This window comes from Triticum dicoccoides, chromosome 7B (genome assembly GCF_002162155.2).
Source record: "Triticum dicoccoides isolate Atlit2015 ecotype Zavitan chromosome 7B, WEW_v2.0, whole genome shotgun sequence".
Taxonomy (NCBI): domain Eukaryota; kingdom Viridiplantae; phylum Streptophyta; class Magnoliopsida; order Poales; family Poaceae; genus Triticum; species Triticum dicoccoides.
The window spans coordinates 249,714,102-249,724,039 of NC_041393.1; positions in this window are offsets into that span (position 1 = coordinate 249,714,102).

Sequence of the window (9,938 nt, forward strand, 5' to 3'; positions counted from 1 at the left end):
CCACGTAGAAGAACTGCACCTCTGCCCTCTCAAATTCCAGTAGGCCAGCCGCCTTGTATCTTTGACGTGGGCAAACACAAATTTGATGGCACTCTTTATCGATCACTCAGCCACACACTTCATCCCTGTTTTCAATTCTATCGATATCTCACGTCCATGACTCTGTTTCACACACATTGCATATGTTACGTTTTTCTGATTGAGATATCATCAACACATTGCCTCTTTTTCGCACAAACCATCTCTCTCACACCCACCCATGTACATACCTACACCTAAAGAAGTGCACGCAGGACGCACATACTCACGTCTCGTTCCCAGCCACACCCGCGCGGGTACACGGTGGAGTTCGTTTCTGTACGAAAAGGCAGCCCAGGTGATAATTTTACGCGTGTAGCGGTTGTTTACTCGAAGGAGGGTCGGGTACCACGCCTAGAATATAAAACGATTGCCGTGGGGAAAATGGAAAAATGGGTTTGTCTCTCGTCACACCATCTCACACAAGGCCGCCATGGCCTCTCTCTCACAACGTTGGTCAGTGATCTGGCCGCATCTCGTCCGCCGGCGGAAAGGGAGGATGTGCATCGTCTCTCTGTTCGATGGCGTTGAGGCAGCACGTCCTGATCTGCGATACCCGTCGTTCTCTCTGACCAAGCTCTGGCGTGGTAGGGCCTTCGCCACTTCCTCGCTGCCATAGTATGGGTAGATCCCGGCCGCCGGCGCCCTCCTAGTAACATCCCGACGACCCTCAGGTACAGCTTCCTTCGGCCTTGCTCCACTGCCCATCTTCCCACGTTGCTGCATGTGGATCTTCTTTAGTTGTTTGCTTAAATCATATCTCGGCTGGCGTACTTTCCATCTTGCAATCTCGTCCTCAAACCATTTTTGATAAACCACCATGTGCTATCTTTCCCTTATTACATCGAACATGCTTCTTTTTTGTCGGCGTATGTGTCTTCAACTCGTGTTATTGGGCAGTAATTGTTTCCTTTCGACCTCCTTTTGCAAACAGGGCTATCCATTTTCACCTCGTTGCTATTGCGACCTTTTGGTGAACTGCACAAATCACTTTTCTGAAAAGTGTTTTGTGCAGTTCCGCCAAAATGTCACACGGGCAACGTTTTTACATTTCTGTGGGACTGCGGAAAGGGAGATTGGTTTTGCTATCCTCCTCATCCAACTCCGTGCCTAATCTTCTCCAACAAGAAGTTAGTCCTAAAGAGAGATCGTAGAGGTGATTGGCTTCTATTTATGTGTGTTATGTTTCATCATCTAGTTCCACTATTATTGTAATCACACTGATTGGATATCTTTGCAAACAGGGATGGTCCGCTCGATTTTAGTGGAGCTGCACAAAATGATCGGATTGTGGTGTCCTTCATACACCTCTTTTTTGGCTACAAAGCTGGGTGAAACTAGCTGCCAAGCAATGAACACTGTGCCAAGGAAATGGAGCCATGCCTACGAACAACATCGATCAATTATATTATTTTTCTTTATTTGTACACCTTCTCACAACTTTGTCTTCAGTTGTGATGTGAATATTGGCGCTGATCTGCGAACCATTGAGATGCATTAGCCATGGTAGTTTCATTTGTATTTGATGGAATGTTGTAACGAGATAATCTCGAGGGAAGACACATGAATCCTAAGTTGAAACCTTTTTTTTCCTGCGGGAACCAAAGTTGAAACCTTCATAGCATCACATTACAATTTCATCAAAATTATGCATACATATAAACAAATCCTGAAGGATTGATAGCAATGCCAGAAACAATTCAACTTTGTTTCACCGACATGTTGGACATCCTTCATCCGGCTCCACCTGCCATGCAGCAATGTTGAGTGCACAACACAACTTCAGGGAAAGATTCACCCCGGTCATTGCGCCGCAGTAGTAATGACTAGTGAGCAGTCAAATCACAGAGCCCCACCTTCGCCACAGTAAGTTGCTCGGACGAAGCAACCATCATTTCTCTGTTCCTTGAATCCGATGGTACTCCCATATTCCCACAGTAATAAGTTGCTCGGGAAAATCAACCATCACTATATCCGCTCACGTGTGATGACCATAGGAGCTAGCCATTCAGATTGCATGTTAAAAAAATAAAGGTCAATAACTAATGCGGCAAACTTAAAAAAAAACTAATGCGGCACCTCGGGCCAACGCGGCCAGATCACATTTTTGCACGAGAAATTACACACCATGTTTCGTTGACATGTGGTCCCGTTCCAACATATCAGTGAGACGACGGCGAGTAGTAGGAGTATTTCTGAACGAACGTGTAGGCCGGGGCGCCTCTTCGTGAACCGTGGCAAACTAGCAACCGTCCACCGACTCTTCGCCTTTCCCTCTCGATTTGGAACTGCTGTCGCACGCTCTTCCTCTCCCTCCTCCATTTTCCTTCAGCCCTTCACCCTTTCTTCTGCCATTGTTCGATCGTCTTCTCCATGGAGGGAACAGGCTGGAAACGACCCCGTTATTCTTGCCCCGATCTGAAAGATGACGTGGTGGAGGAACTCATTGATCGGTGCGACATCATCACCTCGGCTAGCATGGCAGGTTCGTTCAAGCCCATTCTCGACTCAACTAATAACATCATTACAAGGAACCCAAGAGTCAAGGAGCGTTTTGATCTCCCCTATCTTCTTTGCCGTGACCCTGATGACTGGCGCGAGGACGACGGAGGCCTCGCCCTGTGCAAGTTGATGCCGCTTGATAATGATATGTATAATGTTAAGATGCCATCGCTTGAGGGCAAGGATTGGGTAGGCGCAAATGGAGATTGGGTTGTTTACATTGGGTCCAACTGCGAGTGGGAACTTGTGAATGTGTACACTCGTGACCGGGTTCCACTTCCAAAAATCTTAGGAGACTGCCCAGAGGTTGAGCACACCGGCATTGTACGCACGTTCAAATACGATCATGGTGACTATCTTCTATGGAAGATAGCAATTTGTCAAGTTCCCAACCGCTCTTGGAATTACAACAACTATGAAGTTGTTGCTATCTTTGACAAGCTTGTTGTCGTCCTTCATGGTTTGACTGGATGGATATTGCTCAAAAATCAGTTTCTATACACGGATGTGTACTGTGATGCAATTCAATATGAGGGCCTTGTGTTTGCTGCCACCACTCATGGCACTGTTTTTGCATGGAATCCTTATACTTTCGGTATGTTTGTCTTCCACCGTAATTATAATTGTTTCATCCACATGCATGCGGGTTAGCAAGTTTCCCTTTACTAATTAACCTTCTTCTTGTGTTTCCAGGGTCCTGTGAACATTCCACCACCTATACTTGAAAAAATTTATAACCAAGGGGGAGATGATGATGGTGATAATCACGAGCATGAGGACGAGCAGAACGTATATACTCAGTGGCGCCTGGCAACTAATTTCGATGGATCACCTCTTCTTGTGTGTATAGCGCACTGCGTTTGTTACTACTGAGGGAGCACGTGTTGTCTCCCATGGTCGCATTCTCTGGACCTATTCCAACACCCGTTGCATGGTATTCGGGATGGATACTAGTGTGCTTGCGCCAACTCCTTCTCCCTGGTACAGAATTGATAGTCTTGGAGAAAACTCGCTCTTTCTTGGACAAAACTATCTGATGATGGTGAAAGGCGATCCAACTGTTGTTGACACAACGTTACTAGTACCATTTATGAGAAGCAACTATGTCTATACCTCGGACATTTGGGTGGTTCCCTACCCTGGTACTGATTTAGTAGGCCGCTTCAGCCTGGATGATCAGTCCTGCGTTGGTCTCGAGATCGACAATAGATGGCCCGTCCCAGAGAATCACTTGTGGTTCAAAGCAAGCGTTTCCAACGCCGAGGATTGGTTGAGTTGAAGTTCATTTCATTGCTTGTTATTTGTTGTGTGGTGAAAACTTTAGTATTTATAATGTATCCTCATTGTCGATGTGGGTTGATGACCTGTTGTACGTAATAAAATGATATGCCTGTGATAAACTTACTAAATTTATGAATGGCTTTCGAGTTGCTTCTGTGAGTGAGTGGTGCGACGAGGCAAAAAAATATTTTCCGAATACATAATTGTACGTGCATTGCAACAGGTTATCGGATGAGGCCAATCAACAATAGTAGTACACTATTTGTACTAGCTTCACATGCTTCGCGCGTTGTGCGGGTGTTTTTACTGTAGCCATATTGTACGTAACCAGCACCTCGAATCCTCGATACTAGTACTATATAGTAAGTAGTAGGAGTAGTAGGGTGGCATGGGCCAGAACAAGCATTCACGTCCAGGAGTACGGCACGCGCCACCAGCAGGACTTCCATCTGACACCATATTTCTTGGAGTCTATGCTAGAGCAATCTCTTCAACCTCATCATTTCTCTAACTCAGCCATCGCGCGGCAGGCGAGGTGGGGTTTTGCCGATAGTCGGTTTCTTCAACTGTAGTCCCACTTGTAAGGCCAACTCCAACGCTCTATCAATATATGGATGTACTCTTCTTCCCAATACAAAAACTTGCATCCATTCTACTCCCTCCGTTGCACAATACATGCCTTCTATTTGTCAAAATATATATATATATGTATCTAGACATGTTTTAGTATATAGGTACATCCATTTTTGGACAAATGGAAGTCAAGTATTTTGGAACGGAGGGAGTACACAATAAATTTTTTAAGTTAGCACAACTAGTCTAATCCGAGAGCACAACCGAGGATTTGGTCGGGTTCTTCCTCCTTTTGCCAACACGTGGGACATCCAGCATCCAGGTCATGTCATGCAAGAAAATAGAGTGGTAGTTGAAGCCACGTGATGTGCATCTTGGGTTAAACTATAAATAGAATCTTACTACTCTTGAGTAACTCCAAAAGCAGCCACCAAAGATCTTTATTGAATTTGTTTTTCATCACCAGCATGTCGAGGTGAAAGATGTGCAGGTTCAATGGGTCCTCTTGCGTTTTGACTGACATGTGGGACCACATGTGAGCAAACAGACGATGGGCTCCGCGCGTCCGCTGGCTGGCTGAGAAGAGAGATAGAGGAGGGTTGAGCACGGACTGCAGGAAATTTGTTCTACATAACCAGCACCTTGATATTCGTGTGTGGTTGTTTCTAGAATAAAAAAAAGGAGGTACCCCTACTTATGTTACTCCCACTATGCCTAGCCTAAGATTAGTAGGTGACCTTGCACTTGGCTCTTCGCCTCTTCTGGAAGTCGATGGTTCTACAGTAGTGCTTCTGGCAATCTGACACCAAATGAACTGCTGCACGTCCACCGCTTGTAAGCAAAAGTTTCTCCTCGTGCTGCGAGCCACCGCGCACGCGTTGGCGAGGGAGAAGGCGTAATCAAGCTTCTCGTCGTTCTGCGAGTTGACGGGACACATCAAAGTTATTTACTAGTAGTATGTACTCTCTCCAAAAAAGGGCTGACCATGTCATTGCTACCATCCCATGCTCCATCGTTGAGTACGTGCACTATTCATGTGCCATCGAGGAGAAAAATATTGCGTAGGTGCCATCGAAGTGCATGACTCACTTACGAAAAAGGGTTTCCCCCCGCTTTTTCCCCCGCGCGACTCACTTACGCACCTATAAACAAACAAAGCTCACGTAAAAGAAAAGAGTTGAAGAGCATAGATTCCGGACGACCGAGGAGGAGCAAGGAATCTTGCGGTGGAGCATCTGCAAGGAACCTTGCGCATTTTCCCCTGTTTTTTGCCGCCTGCCCACCTATAAACAAATAAAAGAACATGAACTTTTCGCTAACCACTAGAAACGGTACATCAGGATGCTAAGTTGAAAATGTTTTATACTCCCTCTGTTCCCAAATATAAGTCTTTTTAGAGATTTCAATAAGGGACTACATACGAAACAAAATGAGTGAATCTACACTCTAAAATATGTCTACATACATCTGTATGTTGTAGTCTATTTGAAATGGCTAGAGAGACTTATATTTAGGAACGGAGGGAGTAGTTTATATTGAATTATTCATAACCACGCAACAAGCCACGCATGTATAGGACGCATGCAGCCACGCATGTACACAAGCCAACGCACTAACTCCATCCGATCCAACTCATGCACATACATGCACAGCATGGAGCACACATCGCACGTACACAACACGTGCATGCACACACGCTCGGCCGCAGAATGCACGTGAATAACACATGCATGCGCACACACTCGGCTGCATGGAGGCGTGCGCCATCCGCGGTGACGTCCGGTTCGTCGTGCTACGGCGAAGCTCACACGCAATGGCGCATACGCATCTCTTGCAGCACCTCTTTACCGTCGTTGCTCAACTACTAGTCGGAGACGAAGACGACCGCAACCTCGGCCTTAGAGCTAGCCCCGATGGAAAAACACGCACGTTGCACGCACACGAGCACATACGGAGTGCCCACGACGTGGTGGTGGTGCGTCCCCAGTCGGCTCTACTCCTTCTGCGCATGTTGTCTATCAAGGCGGTTGCATGCTAATGAGGATGTGGGTGAGATCTTCTAGGACTCAGATGATGACGAGGAAAATTATGAGACACAAGGTGACGTACACCGTCAAGGTCCACGGTCAAGGGGGTGCTAGTAAGTGCTTAGATGTGCTTAGAGCAAGTACAATAGAGCTGAGTTAGCGGGCTATAAGGAATAAACTAGTATATTTCTGCTTAGTTGGAGGAAAGAGAAGAGGAGAGAGAAGGTAAGCGGGCTCTTCGTGAAGAGCCAGCTCTAGCACATGCTCCTAGGCACTTTTGTGAGAATGAAAGGTGGGCCACATAATAAAAAAGTAGTACACTCTTTTGATCTACTATTGTACATGTTGACTATAAGATGGGATGTAGATGACATGGCACTGGCTTATAGCCAGCAGCTGGCTATACTATTAATGCTCTTTAGATGAGGTGCTAAGTGCATTAAATGGCTTAGTAACTCAAGTCTTCAATGCATAGGTGCTTAGTTTATTGGTGCCACATCATATTTTATGCCTACGTGGCAGGCTTAGCAGCTATACATGGTGGAGCACTGGGAGAGGCCAAGGCTAGGAGTAACTTGTACTGTAACATATTACTATGTTACTCTAAACATCTCTATAAACCGGAAAGGAGGGAGTAGTAACATAGACTAGTGTCATATGCAGAGTATGGGAGCACATGATATTTCCCCATCCGGACCGATCCCAAGTTGGCTTCTCACCTTGTTGGCCCAACAAAAACCCCTCCCCCCTCCCGCGCGCGCTTCCCGCCCAACGCCAGTTGAGCCCGCCACTCTACATTGATGGCAAGTCAGGGCGACGCGACCTCTCACTGCTTCCGCCGTTGAAGCGGCGCGCCGACCGAAGGCACCGCCCGCTGCACGCCCAGCATTTTAGACTACACAGTGGAGAGTAACTTTAGAGCAAGTACTACAATTAGATGACATAAGCAAGCTATATGGATTTAAATATAGTATTTGTGCTTAGTTGAAGGATAGATAATAGGAGAGAGAAGAGAAGCGGATTGTAAACGTGTAGCCGGTTGTACTCCAACATACTTTGTGAGACAAAAGGTGGGGTCATTATTAATGATATTGTATTTATACTAAAGGGTCTAACGGACGCCTTAATTACTTTGTTTTTTGAGACAAACCTTGGTGGGGCTATTATTGACTTTTTTTGAGCTACTATTGAGTTGGAAGTGGGGTTTGGGGGCCAAAGGCCTACTATTATACTCGCACGACCGACCTAACATGCTCTACCCTAGCCGCCTCTGTATCATATGGTTTCGCACCGTTCCAGATCTTAGCGCCGCCACGCAATTCTTCTCTAACCCTCCTTCCGGTGTGCACCACGAGAAGGGACAGCAGTCCTCTGAACCCCGCCTTTCATGCTCCTGTACGGGAGAGGGGCGATCAGGTTTTTGGGGAGCACACTCCTGTGACTACTGCCAGCGACGACTTCCTCAATGACAGCCTTCTTCCCCGACCTCGGTAACCTCTTCATCAACGACATGAGTGACAACATCAACCACATCGGTTCTGCTCCTGCTGTACAGTATGTGATTCTGTCCTCCTGGTTTAGTCCGCATCTTTACTTTGATGTTTGCAATTGTCGTCATGATCTATTTACTGCTGATTTGAATTAAATCTCATACTAAATTGCTCATATATTCAACAATCCAATCCAAAAACCTGATTACAGGCAATTTACTCTGAGTGGTTTTGCTGCGCTTTTGAAGCCGCCTACTTTTAAGGGGGTGCAATATAAAAGGTGGCGCACAAGAGCAGTATATTGGTTTCAGATCATGTAATGCTATGACGCCACTAAGGGTAAGCCTGAGGGTGATCTTAATCCTACACTGCAGGAAGCTCATGGATACCCTCTTCAAAGCCGCCCTGCTAAGTGTTCTTGACTATTCCATTGTGGATTCATATATGTTGTTTGACAGCAGCAAAGACATGTGGGCTGTGCTCGAGGCCACGTTTGGGCCCTCGGGTGCTGGCAACGAGTTGTACGTCATGGAGCAATTCTGTGACTACAAGATGACTGATGAGCGCTCTGTTGTTCAGTAGACTCATGAGATATAGTCACTCTCTAAGGAACTTGAGTACTTTAAGTGTGTGTTGCCGGACAAATTTGTTGCTGGGACCATCATTGCCAAGCTTCCACCTTCGTGGAACGATTTTGCTACTTCTCTGGAAAAACAAGAGACATGAGTTTTCTGTTTTGGATCTCATTAGCACTCTTGATTTTGAGGAGAAGGCGAGAGCAAAAGACACACGTGCTCGGGTCGCTGAGGGAGCTTCTAGTGCCCACATGGTACACGAGAAGAACTTCCAGCCCAACCAGCCCCAAAACAACAAGAACAAATCTCAGGGGAAAGGCAAGTTTGATGCAAAGAACAAGCTGTCACATTCTACCAACTTCAAGAAGAATTCTCATAACGGGAAGGGATACAAACCTCAATTTTGGTAGCACCGCACAAAATTTATATGGCTGCATCTACCTGCTATCAGCTAACCTCATGGTGCTCCAGGTATTCCTACATTTGTAACTAGGTACAATGACCACCGCAAGATGAAATTAGCTTATTCGTACGTTGACTTGCTGAATGCAGTGCAGAACGATCCTGTCATGTGTGGAGGAGCAAACAAGCAGTGCAGCCAAAGGTGGAAATCAACCAACGACTTATAAAATTATATATAATCTTCCTCAGGCAGGTCAGTATCCCCTTCATCCAGATGATCGTGTTTTGTCATGCCGAGCTATTGATATGTGCTACTGTTTTGCAACACCATTTAAGTATAGCTACTGTTTTCCTGTCTTTTCATATTCAGGACAATGAATATGATTTCAGGGGAACTGCACAATATGGACCCATGTTGAGTCATCTCTATTGCCTCATGTGTTTGCTGCAAATGTGTCAGCATCAATTGCAAGATGAGACAGCTAGCTAGCTGTGGAGTTGCCAACATGGTCAAAGTGCTCGCAACATTGAGAAGAAACAAGCATGCCCAGGAAATTAATGCGTGCACAGGGAGGCCCTTTGCTCAGAGAAGCATCGACCGATTTTCTTTATTTCCACACCTTCTCACAGCTTTGTATTGGTTATAGTATGGTGAATCATTGAGATGCATAGACATGCTCAAATTTTGTTCTTCTGAATGTTAGTTTAATGTGAGTGTCTGCATCCAGTACCGCATCCTCTAATTTGGTGGATGCACACAGAGAAAATAAATCTCCTTAATTTACTCCATAACCACCCTATTAAATAGGCCTAGTAACAAACCAGGCGCATGCAGTGGCCGGCGGGCACATGCATCCTGCATGCATGGCCATTCAGCCAAGCCCATGCGCCAGCTCCAATGCAGCAACGCAAAAGAAGAGAGCAGTTCTTGGGAAAAAATGAGTACTTAGTGCAACGGGCCTTATAAACATGAACAACTCGCTCTCCCGCTTCCGTCTCCCCACCCAATC